Source organism: Lolium rigidum, chromosome 3 (assembly GCF_022539505.1).
Source record: "Lolium rigidum isolate FL_2022 chromosome 3, APGP_CSIRO_Lrig_0.1, whole genome shotgun sequence".
Lineage (NCBI taxonomy): Eukaryota > Viridiplantae > Streptophyta > Magnoliopsida > Poales > Poaceae > Lolium > Lolium rigidum.
The window spans coordinates 385,611,893-385,625,561 of record NC_061510.1 but is presented as its reverse complement, the minus strand read 5'-3'; the positions used below and the strand labels follow the sequence as shown (position 1 = coordinate 385,625,561).

General features: G+C 42.2%; 1 long non-coding RNA gene and 6 other non-coding genes across 7 annotated transcripts; all 7 read left to right on the top strand.

The window, feature by feature from the left end:
• The first annotated feature begins 7,169 nt into the window (after positions 1 to 7,169).
• LOC124700719 lies at positions 7,170 to 8,817 on the top strand. Its single transcript, XR_007001809.1, has 2 exons — positions 7,170 to 7,264; positions 8,747 to 8,817. It is a non-coding gene; the product is annotated as an uncharacterized LOC124700719 (long non-coding RNA).
• Positions 7,454 to 7,540, top strand: LOC124705078. The gene has a single exon (XR_007003923.1). It is a non-coding gene; the product is annotated as a small nucleolar RNA SNOR75 (small nucleolar RNA).
• Positions 7,643 to 7,730, top strand: LOC124705087. The gene has a single exon (XR_007003931.1). It is a non-coding gene; the product is annotated as a small nucleolar RNA SNOR75 (small nucleolar RNA).
• On the top strand, positions 7,812 to 7,899 carry LOC124705085. The gene has a single exon (XR_007003930.1). It is a non-coding gene; the product is annotated as a small nucleolar RNA SNOR75 (small nucleolar RNA).
• Positions 8,022 to 8,108, top strand: LOC124705081. The gene has a single exon (XR_007003926.1). It is a non-coding gene; the product is annotated as a small nucleolar RNA SNOR75 (small nucleolar RNA).
• LOC124705079 lies at positions 8,186 to 8,272 on the top strand. The gene has a single exon (XR_007003924.1). It is a non-coding gene; the product is annotated as a small nucleolar RNA SNOR75 (small nucleolar RNA).
• On the top strand, positions 8,331 to 8,397 carry LOC124704860. The gene has a single exon (XR_007003732.1). It is a non-coding gene; the product is annotated as a small nucleolar RNA Z105 (small nucleolar RNA).
• Positions 8,818 to 13,669: the final 4,852 nt, after the last annotated feature.

Below are 13,669 nucleotides of genomic sequence, written 5' to 3'. Positions count from 1 at the left end.
TTATTATGCACTAACCCTCTAATGAGTTGTTTCGAGTTTGGTGTGGAGGAAGTTTTCAAGGATCAAGAGAGGAGTATGATGCAATATGATCAAGGAGAGTGAAAGCTCTAAGATTGGGGATGCCCCGGTGGTTCACCCCTGCATATTATAAGAAGACTCAAGCGTCTAAGCTTGGGGATGCCCAAGGCATCCCCTTCTTCATCGACAACATTATCAGGGTTCCTCCCCGAAACTATATTTTTATTCCGTCACATCTTATGCACTTTGCTTGGAGCGTCGGTTTGTTTTTGTTTTTGTTTTGTTTGAATAAAATAGATCCTAGCATTCACTTTGTGGGAGAGAGACACGCTCCGCTGTAGCATATGGACAAGTATGTCCTTAGGCTCTACTCATAGTATTCATGGCGAAGTTTCTTCTTCGTTAAATTGTTATATGGTTGGAATTGGAAAATGCTACATGTAGTAACTCTAAAATGTCTTGGATAATTTGATACTTGGCAATTGTTGTGCTCATGTTTAAGCTCTTGCATCATATACTTTGCACCCATTAATGAAGAAATACTTAGAGCTTGCTAATTTGGTTTGCATATTTGGTTTCTCTAGAGTCTAAATAACATCTAGTATTGAGTTTTGAACAACAAGGAAGACGGTGTGGAGTCTTATAATGTTTACAATATGTCTTTTATGTGAGTTTTGCTGCACCGTTCATCCTTGTGTTTGTTTCAAATAACCTTGCTAGCCTAAACCTTGCATCGAGAGGGAATACTTCTCATGCATCCAAAATACTTGAACCAACCACTATGCCATTTGTGTCCACCATACCTACCTACTACATGGTATTTATCCGCCATTCCAAAGTAAATTGCTTGAGTGCTACCTTTAAAATTCCATCATTCACCTTTGCAATATATAGCTCATGGGACAAATAGCTTAAAAACTATTGTGGTATTGAATATGTACTTATGCACTTTATCTCTTATTAAGTTGCTTGTTGTGCGATAACCATGCTTCTGGGGACGCCATCAACTATTCTTTGTTGAATATCATGTGACTTGCTATGCATGTCCGTCTTGTCTGAAGTAAGAGAGATCTACCACCTTAATGGTTGGAGCATGCATATTGTTAGAGAAGAACATTGGGCCGCTAACTAAAGCCATGATTCATGGTGGAAGTTTCAGTTTTGGACATATATCCTCAATCTCATATGAGAATAATAATTGTTGCCACATGCTTATGCATTAAAGAGGAGTCCATTATCTCGTTGTCCCGGTATGGATGTCTAAGTTGAGAATAATCAAAAGCGAGAAATCCAAAATGCGAGCTTTCTCCTTAGACCTTTGTACAGGCGGCATGGAGGTACCCCATTGTGACACTTGGTTAAAACATGTGCATTGCAAAGATCCGGTAGTCCAAGCTAATTAGGACAAGGTGCGGGCACTATTAGTATACTATGCATGAGACTTGCAACTTGTAAGATATAATTTTCATAACTCATATGCTTTATTACTACCGTTGACAAAATTGTTTCATGTTTTCAAATAAAAGCTCTAGCACAAATATAGCAATCGATGCTTTCCTCTTTGAAGGACCATTCTTTTACTTTTATGTTGAGTCGGTTCACCTATCTCTCTCCACCTCAAGAAGCAAACACTTGTGTGAACTATGCATTGATTCCTACATATTTGCATATTGCACTTGTTATATTACTCTATGTTGACAATTATCCATGAGATATATATGTTACAAGTTGAAAGCAACCGCTGAAACTTAATCTTCCTTTGTGTTGCTTCAATGCCTTTACTTTGATTTATTGCTTTATGAGTTAACTCTTATGCAAGACTTACTGATGCTTGTCTTGAAGTACTATTCATGAAAAGTCTTTGCTTTATGATTCACTTGTTTACTCATGTCATTACCATTGTTTTTGATCGCTGCATTCATTACATATGTTTACAAATAGTATGATCAAGGTTATGATGGCATGTCACTTCGTAAATTATCTTTGTTATCGTTTTACTCGCTCGGGACGAGCGGAACTAAGCTTGGGGATGCTTGATACGTCTCCGACGTATCGATATTTTCTTATGTTCTATGCCATATTATTGATGATACCTACATGTTTTATGCACACTTTATGTCATATTCGTGCATTTTCACGGAACTAACCTATTAACAAGATGCCGAAGTGCTAGTTGTCGTTTTCGCTTGTTTTTGGTTTCGAAATCCTAGTAACGAAATATTCTCGGAATTGGACGAAACGAAGACCCGGGGGCCTATTTCGCCACGAACCTTCCGGAAGACCGAAGAGCATACGAAGTGGGGCCACGAGGTGGCCAAACCACAAGGCGGCGCGGCCAAGGGGGCCCGCGCCGCCCGTGGTGTGGGCCCCTCGTCAGCCCCCCGACTCCGCCCGTCCGCCTACTTAAAGCCTCCGTCGCGAAACCCCCGAGGCGAAAAACCACGATACGGAAAACCTTATCGAGACGCCACCGCCGCCAATCCCATCTCGGGGGATTCCGGAGATCTCCTCCGGCACCACTGCCGGAGAGGGGATTCATCTCCCGGAGGACTCTACGCCGCCATGGTCGCCTCCGGAGTGATGAGTGAGTAGTTCACCCCTGGACTATGGGTCCATAGCAGTAGGCTGGATGGTTGTCTTCTCCTCATTGTGCTTCATTGTTGGATCTTGTGAGCTGCCTAACATGATCAAGATCATCTCGTCTGTAATACTCTATGTTGTGTTTGTCGGGATCCGATGGATAGAGAATACCATGTTATGTTAATTATCAAGTTATTACATATGTGTTGTTTATGATCTTGCATGCTCTCCGTTATTAGTAGAGGCTCTGGCCAAGTTTTTACTCTTAACTCCAAGAGGGAGTATTTATGCTCGATAGTGGGTTCATGCCTGCATTGACACTCGGGACAAGTGACGGAAAGTTCTAAGGTTGTGTTGTGCTCGTTGCCACTAGGGATAAAACATTGGCGCTATGTCCGAGGATGTAGTTGTTGATTACATTACGCACCATACTTAATGCAATTGTATGTTGCTTTGCAACTTAATACTGGAGGGGGTTCGGACGATAACCCGAAGGTGGACTTTTTAGGCATAGATGCAGTTGGATGGCGGTCTATGTACTTTGTCGTAATGCCCAATTAAATCTCACTATACTTATCATGACATGTATGTGCATTGTTATGCCCTCTCTATTTGTCAATTGCCCGACTGTAATTTGTTCACCCAACATGCTTTTATCTTATGGGAGAGACACCTCTAGTGAGCTGTGGACCCCGGTCCATTCTTTTAATACTTGAAATACAAATCTCGCTGCAATACTTGTTTTTACTTGTTTTCTTGCAAACAATCATCTTCCACACAATACGGTTAATCCTTTGTTACAGCAAGCCGGTGAGATTGACAACCTCACTTGTTTCGTTGGGGCAAAGTACTTTGGTTGTGTTGTGCAGGTTCCACGTTGGCGCCGGAATCTCCGGTGTTGCGCCGCACTACATCCCGCCGCCATCAACCTTCAACGTGCTTCTTGGCTCCTCCTGGTTCGATAAACCTTGGTTTCTTTCTGAGGGAAAACTTGCTGCTGTGCGCATCATACCTTCCTCTTGGGGTTGCCCAACGAACGTGTGAAATACACGCCATCATCTACCATCACTCTTCACAACTTCCTTGTAATCCATCATCAACCTTTTCCTCAAACACTCAGCCGGAAATTCATCAAGATGTGTCTCCATTAAAAAGATCACATCTGGGTCATGACGCTTGTGTATATCTACCAGCGCCGTGACGGCCGTAGCCTTTTGAAGGCCACGGCCGTTATAGCTTAATAGTTTCATTGCTCCCGGTCGGACTCCATGTCGAAGTCCGCCAATCCTGTTTTTTGTTGTTCAGAACTGTCACCTCCACCATTCCTCTTAGGTCTCTTCTTCTCCTGAACTGTCGAGGGAGAAGCCGACAGAATATTTTGCTTATCTTGAATACAGTGAGACAGATCACCAATCACCGTTTCTTTTCCACTCTTCACATTAATAAGATCAGTCTTTGTTGCTCCTTCAATTGCCAACATCTTTGCATCAGACTCTAACTGGAGACGTCTCTTAGCTTTCGGGTCCTTTGCAAAATTGTGGCACCGTTCAAAGCCCCGATTCAGATCATCAACCTCATCATCGTAATCATTTTGATACATCTCTTCATCATACTGATCACCAAGGTCATCACGTGTACCACCAGCGCGCCCGCCTCGACCAGAAGCACCATGGCGTCCACGACCCCTTCCACGCCCTCCTGCAGGTTGATTTCCTTGCTTCGTACTCCAACTCGCCCTTAGATTTCTGAAAACAAGGGCAGACGGTGGATGAATCCCGTCGCCATGCTCCTTATACGTGTGTCCCAGCATACCACAAACAGAACACCATGTCGGCAACTTCTCATATTTCTGAAAACTTAGTAGCCCTTTATTCATTAATTGACATCGGAATACAAAACGTACTAGGCATGTTGTAGCCGAACTTGTCGGCCAACACTTGAAACAAAACGACGGGCTACCGTATGAGAATCAGAATTTGAGGTTTTGTTTTAATGATGATGCTATAGCTTCCACCGTATTCACCTTGCATATTGTCCACTACCTGGAGACAGTCTAACGCCACACATTGAAGGTGTAAACCACTATCAGTGTAAATTTGAAAACTTTGGGCGGGACGTTACCTGATTTGGCTTCATCATAGCTGTAATTTTTTTTTCCGATAAAGAGCAGTTTATTACGTATGCAAGCAAAGAATCCTCCCTCTGCGTAGTTAGGATGCACATAGTCGTAACCACGACCAACGAAGTGTACATCAAAGTAAAACACTATGAAAAAACATAACGACATAAGGTCTAAACCGAAGGACCCAGACGTGCATCACGCTGCCACCCATGTTGGAAAAAAATATCCCTCGCCGTATCCTCAATCGTGTAGACACCTTCGTAAAGAGGTCGTGATTTTCCACTCGTTAAATAGGCAACCATGAACGTAGAGTAGCCGTGCACTAGTATATGACCTGCATGAGAGAAGAAGATATATTGTTAAAAACCTTGTCATTTCTACATAGCCATAGCGATAAAATAACGGCAACCGCTCCCATCCTAATAAGATGCTTAAACCTAGTATCCACACCAGCCAGTTGCCGAAAATATTCGCAACACTACGTGGTGGGTACAAGGTAGAACCTATCTGGATGGCTGACCATATAGATCTAACTAATTTACACTGGAAGAATAAGTGTTTTATGGTCTCATCATGATGATAAAAGACACACTTTTTACTTCCGTGCCAATTGCGTTTAGCAAGGTTATCTTTGGTGAGAATGACCCCACGACGAAGATACCATGTAAACACTTTTGTTTTTAGTTGTATCTCCATCTTCCAAAATTTTGAATTATTATTAACATAAATATCCGGCTGGATTAGAACATTGTACATAGAAGCCACCGAGAATGAACCACTCCCAGTAAGGTTCCAACGAAACTCATCAGACCCGTGCGATAGATGTACCAAATCTAGGCGTTGTAACAAGTAATTCCATGAGTCTTGTCTGGATCCAACGAGACTTCTTCTGAACGCCACATTCGGTGGAAAAGTTTCCAACACCTTAGCGAGAGTGTCTCCCTTGTGATGCACAATATTATACAACGCCGGATATTGTTCTCGGAGCATGGCATTACCAAGCCATTTATCCTCCCAGCAACGAATTTCCGACCCATCCCTAATAGAGAAAGGTCCGTATGGAAAGAAGAATCTCTTTGTTGCCATAAGGTCAACCCAGAAATGCGAATCCCTAGGATTCCAATAGACCTAGGATAACGCCTTCGAACCAATATGCTTCCTCCTTAGGAGTGTTCGCCAAATGCCATCCTCGGTTAGTAGATTGAACAACCATTTACCAAGTAGGGCCATATTCTTAACCTGGAGGTCTTGAATTCCATGACCACCATGCTCTTTAGGGTGGCAAAGAACATTCCATCTAGCTAGACAATATTTACGCTTCTCACTATACCCTTGCCAGAAAAATCTTGATCGGAAATAATCCAATCATTTTAAGACTCCTTTAGGTAGCTCGAAGAAAGATATCATATACAGTACCATATTACTTAGTACTGCATTGATAAGAACTAATCTTCCTTCTAGGAATAGTAATTTTCCTTTACAACTATATAATCTAATTTGTATGTCTTTCCTTCACCAATTTCCATTCCGCATTTGGTAAGTCTCTGATATTGAATCGGTATTCCTAAGTAGTTGATAGGAAATTGACCTTGTCTGCAACCAAATAAATCAGCATACAGAGCAACATGATATTGGGCCTCGCCAAAACAAAACAAATCGCTCTTATGAAAATTGATTTTCAGACCCGATAATTGCTCGAACGCTGAAAGAATTAACTTCAGGTTTTTTGCTTTTTTGATGTCATGTTTCATAATTTTTTTTTTTGTATCATCAGCCTATATATGATAGGACTAGGTTGGGGACCATGCTCAAGCGGAGGAACACCTTCTCCTACCCTTACCGATTCTGATGAAGTTGCCCACATGCATAGCATTCGTGAGGTAGAAGGGGGATTTGCTGCACGATCCCGCTCGTATCTACAAGCATCTGACGAGTTGCTGGTTGTTGTTCGATTTCGACGTGCAAGCCTGGGGCTACCATACATGGTGGAACAATCATATTTTGTAGAAGTTCCAAGCCGATTGGTGTCTTGTCCATTCCTCACGTCTCCCATGCCTATAAGGTCAAAACAAGGTGGAATAGTGTGACTGATTTTCGGTTTAGAGATGGGCGTACCCGCAAGGTAGAGAGCACCCATGGGTCATCCATGAACGAGATGCGATATTATTATCTAGCACAAAATTGATACTATAGTTGATCTGACGCCTCTTTTATATAGGGAGAAGGTGGAATATACGAATACCAAATGTACTACTACTATGGTTAAGCACCACTGGGCCAATACCAAATGTAATAAAATGGTCGCGAACCCAGTAGGCCACCGACTTCTTGTTGCCACAACTGTATATGGGCCATAAGGCCCTTTATCAGAACTCGGCGCAGGGCTCCATCTGAGCCGTCCATCAGTCCAGCGCTGTTAGGGTTCATTTTCCAATCTCTATAAGTACCACGCGAGAGCCTTCTGGTACGATTCCGCCGCCGCAGCAAGCCGAGACGCAGGCCTAGAACGCCTGCTGCGCCACCACATCCGCGATGAGGGCCAAGGTTCGTTCCCGGTTCAGCTCACCTCTGCCTTGTAGATCTCACCGCATGATGCCATCTAGTGCTTACTCCCGCGATGCTGCCGTTATTCAGATTTAGCGTGCTGCTTCGCGCTCTAGATAGTTCTAGATGAGTACATGTGTATGTGTACGCGATTTGGTCATGTTTCTGCGTGCTGTGTTTGCGTATTGTTCTCGGTGATGATGAAAACAGATGACGAGTCTGAAGAAATCCATTCATTTAAACCATGTGGACAAACGAGGCATTTGTCTGAGAGAACTTTTATTTTCTGTAGTTGTAGTCCGCTCTTCCAGTTCTTCGTTCGCTAGTTGTTCTTGTACGTGCCAAATTCTTTTGTTTTTTCTGCTCGTTTCTGTTTGTTCTCGGTGATGATCAACACTGATTAGATGTCCGATTCAATCCATTCCATTCAACCGTGGGGACAACATGAGGCATTTGTCTGAGAGAACATTCATGCAGATGTAGTGTGCTCCTAGGCGTGCTCATCTAGGGCTATTCTTGCGTTTTTGCTGATTATTGTTAATGTGGTTCTCGGTGATGATCAACACTGATTAGATGTCCGATACAATCCATTCCATTCAACCGTGGGGACAACACGAGGCATTTGTCTGAGAGAACCTGTTTATTTGCGTCTGCCTTTTCCTTGTGATGTTTCTGCCCTGTAGATATAGGGTATTTCTTGTGTGTTGATGGAGTAGGTTTGCTTGGCCGCCTGTGTCACTCAAATCTCTGATTTTGTTCTCTTTGATGATCAACACAGATGACGAGTCCGATGTAATCCATTCAGTTACACCATGTGGACAAACGAGGCATTTGTCTGAGAGGATTAACTATTAGTGTCTCCTGTATTGTCTTTCTTGCTTCTTTCGTTAGGTTAATAGTCGGTTTTGCTGTGCTAGCTGTTCTCTATGATGATGAAAACAGATGACGAGTCTGATGTAATCCATTCTATTACACCATGTGGACAAACGAGGCATTTGTCTGAGAGGACGCTAGTCTTTACCTTTGCCATCTTTTTTGTAGCAGTTTTTGGTTTAATTCTTTGTAGTTGACATGATGAGGAATGCAATTGTTGTCCGACCTATTTGATGATAAAATCCTCCTACTCATTCTGAATGTCAAATGGACTCTTTAGTATGTACTTGCTTTGTTTTGTACAAGATTTATCTTACAGTACTTTTCTCCTTGTTATGTCAGCTACATGATGTACACTTTTGCCTATTGCTGTTTGTTATATTCTTGTTTTGAAAGGATTTGTCATAGTTTGGAACATGATGATGAACAATTGGTCCGTGTTTCTGATATCATGTGATGATTTCCAATGAAACACTCAATTCACTGATTCTGAACTTGTACTTGTCCATTATGTTTATTGTCATGAGGTTGTGCTGTTATGGTATCTGTATGTGTGCAGTCAATTTTGTCTCTGTGTACTGATGAGTTGTTATCCATCATGACTTTCAGTGGAAGAAGAAGAGAATGAGGAGGCTTAAGAGGAAGCGACGAAAGATGAGGCAGCGATCAAAGTAGGCGGGCAACAAGAAGGGGAAGTGTAGTCCTGCATGATTGCCTCATTCTATTGGGATGATGGTGTCTTTATCATTCCTGATGTGCTTTGTTGGGGTCTTTTGATTCTTGATATGTATGTTATGAATGTAGGTCTGAACCCTTGTTATATGAGTATTTGTTATATGAGGATGATCATACTCTTCATGGCTGGATTTTATGCTGTTTATGTAATAGTAGAAACTCTATTTTCCTACCTTCCTTCTCCTTGAGTTAATTTGTTGATTGCTCTGCCTGTGGTTTTTTTGTGCCATAAATATTTTGCAATGTGCAGTGTTGTTCTGGCCATCAGTTTGGTATTTCTGTCATCCTTATTCTTTCTGTACCTATTTTCCTTGTGAACGCATTTGCTCAGGAGGGCTGCTATGAGTATCATGTGCATTGTTGATGTGGGGACTCACAGTTTAGCATCAAGCTGGGGAATTCACAAGTCACGAAAACAATTACCTAGGCGGGGGAGGAGCGTGTCTGGCTTGACGGTGGCTATGGCAGTGACTGCTAGGTGAGTAATAAGCCTGTTGTGGCTGTCATGAATCAAGATGCATGTGCCTTCTGGACCTTCTCCATATGCCATGAACCTATATTGGTCCACTGGTCAAATCACTGTTTAGATGCCTGCGACGTCCTGACGCAATGGTCATGCTCGGGAACGCAGGGAGAACTACCGTCAGATTGGCAGCGTCAGTCTCGTTCTGCAATCTGCATATACACGCTACCTCTTTTGGGAAGCAGATAGGCAGCGTCAGATCGTGCCCCTGTAATCTGCATATACTCTCTTCGGAAGCAGATGAATAAAATCAAAATTTAAATGAATGTCTGTTATTTTTTTTTGGTTGTCTTGCGTTTTTTGGAAGTTGAATATATTTCTACAAGTCTTCCTTATCATATATTTTTAGGGTGTGTTTTGTTGAAAGTGGTTTTAAGCCTGACCTAACAATCTTGTAGACCCTACCTCTTCGTCTGGTCCTATGCGGCAAACTTGTAATTAATTGTCTCCCTCCTTCTGTGGTTTCAGTTTAAATTCATGAATTATGGAATGGATGGAGCAATTAACACAACAACTACTACATTACGTTTTAATAGCAAGCGTACGCAAAAACTACTACATTATGTTTTAATAGCAAGCGTACACATTATACTTGATCTTCATCACCGCTCTCACTTCAAAGTAATGAAGAATTGGCAATGGGATTGCTAGACAAGAGGAGGTGATAGCTATCCCGAGTCTCATTAATGACCCGTGGGTGTGTTTTATGTCTTCGAAGAGCACTTAGGTTTTTCGACAAAGAGAGAGTTGGAGGTTTATCTTCCAAAAAGCACAAGTGTGTGTTTTGACAAAGTGATACTTGGATCACAGAATTAAAGAAACCCTTAAGGAAGACAAACTAAAGGATAAAATGGAAATTAGTAATGTTACTTAACCCAGTCCAAAGGAGATCTTAGGTTTGCTAAAGATTTGCTAGCATCTATCTGCTAATCTTGGGTAAAAATCTACATATGAGATAAATTTAAGGAGAAAAACTGAGATCTAGCAGAGAAGGTAATGTGGGGAGTGTTGCCAGACAAACTTGCAGTTAACATGTAACAGTATGTGGTAAATGTTCTACCGATGCCACTCATTCCGAATAACTTATAAACTGAACAAGGTGGATCCACCTTCGATCTGAGGAGACATGTACCATATCTTGTGGTATATGTCCAACAAACTTATGTACACTAGAATCAAGGAGCTCAAAGGAGCACGTAGTTGAACAAACACAAGGGCTGGGATGGCTATATATAGAGATACATAAATTATGTTTATTAAAAGCACCTGCTGAACATTTCAACGCTATACATATAAGCTTCTGTACGAGGTGGGTAATATAGTGCGCTTCTCTCTCATCTCTCTCCACACACGAGGTGTCCGAGTGATAATCCACATGGTAAGTGGCCTAGCCAAGTTCGTGGTAGATGGTGAACACGACACCGTGTCTAAGAAACAATCCTTGATATATTTCATATTGATGAAGTGTGTGACATCCCAACACTAAAAATTTGTGGTTTATACTGTGACACTAGGTAATTTCACTCCCAGTTCACCTCTCACATTGCGTGTTCTTCAGCCTCGTTCCAGTAACCGTATCACAAAGCATATCGCAAATGATGTTTTACAATTTTTAAGTCAAAGATTGAATGTGGAAATCACAAAAATATGGCCTTTATAGAGAAAACTTAGTTCCAAAATGCAAAAATTAATAAGAACCAACAAGAGTATTAAAACCAGCAACAACAACTAATGCATATACGTGCAGAGTTGACGAGAAAATCAAAGCGCTAATTACTACAATCAAAACCTGGCTGAACAACAACTCTAGTAACACAACAACAATTTTATTTGCAATTACAGTAACACATGAAAAATATAAAGTATACTGGTGTTCATCATCACCTAATCTAGCATAGATCACAATAAGGATAAATAGATAAATAGATACCCAACCAAATGAATCATGTTGTCTCTCAATAGAGCAGTACCAATAAACCAACATAAAGACAGGGATGGATCAATAATATAGATGGAGAACATGAATCATTTAATCAGTTAGATTCCAGGGCTCATTAGTCCTCGAAGTTGGAATTAGCGTATTCGATTCTTTTGCTCATTGCAAATTGCTTCTGCCCCCACGCTTCCAACTTGGACCATTCAATCACCACTCGTCGTCAACCTGCTAGAGCTGGACGCATTCATGCTTACTTAGTTCCCTGCGGATCTTATCTTTGTACTATCCCATGTCATCATCAATTTTCTTGCATATTCTGTGTTCATTCTCTTATATGTGACCCTCCTGGTTTGTGAACCCTATTTGAACTTGTTTACTTTTCACATGTACAAATATTTTTTCCAAAAAAATATGTATTCAAATTCCGAAGTCCCACGGTAAGCCATTAATTTTGCCTCTCCTTTTCATATGGGTGAATGAGCTCCTAACCAACACGTACGGTCCGCTAGTAAGCAATTTATTAGTAGCTAGTTTCTTAGAAGAACAATCTCTTGCTTACCTTTGGAGAGAATTGACTCGGCATATAGTAAGACACATGGTAAAGAAGAGCTAGAAGGCGAAGTACTTCACACTGTCCATGAAACAAAGTTAGACGGCAAATCAAAACTACTTAAGGAAAGTGATTACATGTCATGGAGAAGAGAACCAGGGGTTTGCGAATAAGGAGAATACACTAGTGCAAGGTTTTTCTGTTTCAGTTGTTCTCCCGGGGCCACTCATTCCAATAACTTACAGTCTGGATAGACTCTGAAGTCTGAACCATATGACATCATCAAGCATTGCTTGTGGCCGTGGTCTAGCAATTTCATCTGGCAACAATGTACAGGCAATCACAAAGGCTAGTTATATACACGCTGAGCACGTATTCGATTGTTATATACAGAATATGTATAGAGCAAAATTTACAATTGGCGGATGACATAAATTATGATTATTGAAGGCATACAAGCTAGTAATTGTTGTCACTTTCTTCGCCCCTCGCCACATGCGACAGTGCCTGAGATGTTATATGAGTGTAATGTCAAACCACATGGTGTGTTCTTAAACCGTGTACACAAATCATAATACAAATAATTTTGAATATTTACGGGTTCAAAAATTGAATGAGAATAGAACAAATGATTGTTACTTGTAAAGAAAATTTTCTTACATCAGTAATTAATGAACCAAAACCAACAACCAACCTAGAGAAAGACATTTATAGAGAAAGGCAACAAGAAGATGGACATGGCTAACAAGGAAAAGGGGCATGTGCAGAGACTGCAGACTAGACGTGAAAATCACCCCAGTACCACGAAACCTGATCCAAAAGCAACTCTCCTAATAACAGAATAACAACTGCATCGCAACTGCAATTGTATACAGACACAAATTCGCTTAACTTAGCACGCTGCATACATCACAAATTCACAATTATATTGATCAAACAAATCACGTTGGATCCTAGAGCTCCTTAGTCCTCCCATTCAGATTCATCATATTTGATTTTCTCGCTCTTTGCAAACTGCTCCTTGCCCCATGCTTCCAATTTGGCAAAGCTGGCCACCCGCTCATCATCAACCTTCTTGGCCTGGATGAAGCCGCGCTCGCTCAATTCCCGGCGGATCTTATCCTGGTATAATTCCATGTCGTCATCGATTTCCTTGTAGAGCGCCACCCTCTCCTTGTGTTCCTGCCTCCTCTTCTCGATCCACTCCGGCGGGAATATGCCGGTCAGGTCGTCGAGGTGGTCACTGTTGGGGATCTCCCTCTTCAAGGCGAGGAGGAAGCCGACGAGGTCCGGGGATACCCGCCTCGGCTTGCCGTATCCAGCTGCTGCGGCGGCAAGGGGTGAGGCCTGCTCCGGGATAATTCCCTGCGCTAGGAACGGCTCGTCGGACGCCTCCGGTGCCGCCGCCACGTGCTTGGTGGAAGTGGAACCGTCCGTACCGTCCATCATCAGAGTTGGACGGACTGGGGCTGGACTGGAGCCGGACGTTCGTGTCGATCTCGGCCTATATGTAGATTATGGAATAGAGCAGAGAAGAGGGAGACTCCGGCGAAGAAACCTGGCTTCTCTGCTGCGGCCGGAACCACGGCACTGGCCAGAGTCGGAGTCAGAGTCATATCAGGCTAGGAGCCGGAGTTTGGTTTCTCTGAGGGCTGAGTAGGACATCTAAATAAGAGGACCGATAGATGGAACCGATCGACACGGAATAGAAACGTTAACGAGATATAACTCGTTCCCTGCACGATTGGTGAAACTTGTATTAGAAGTAATCGAGATGTAAATCGAGAG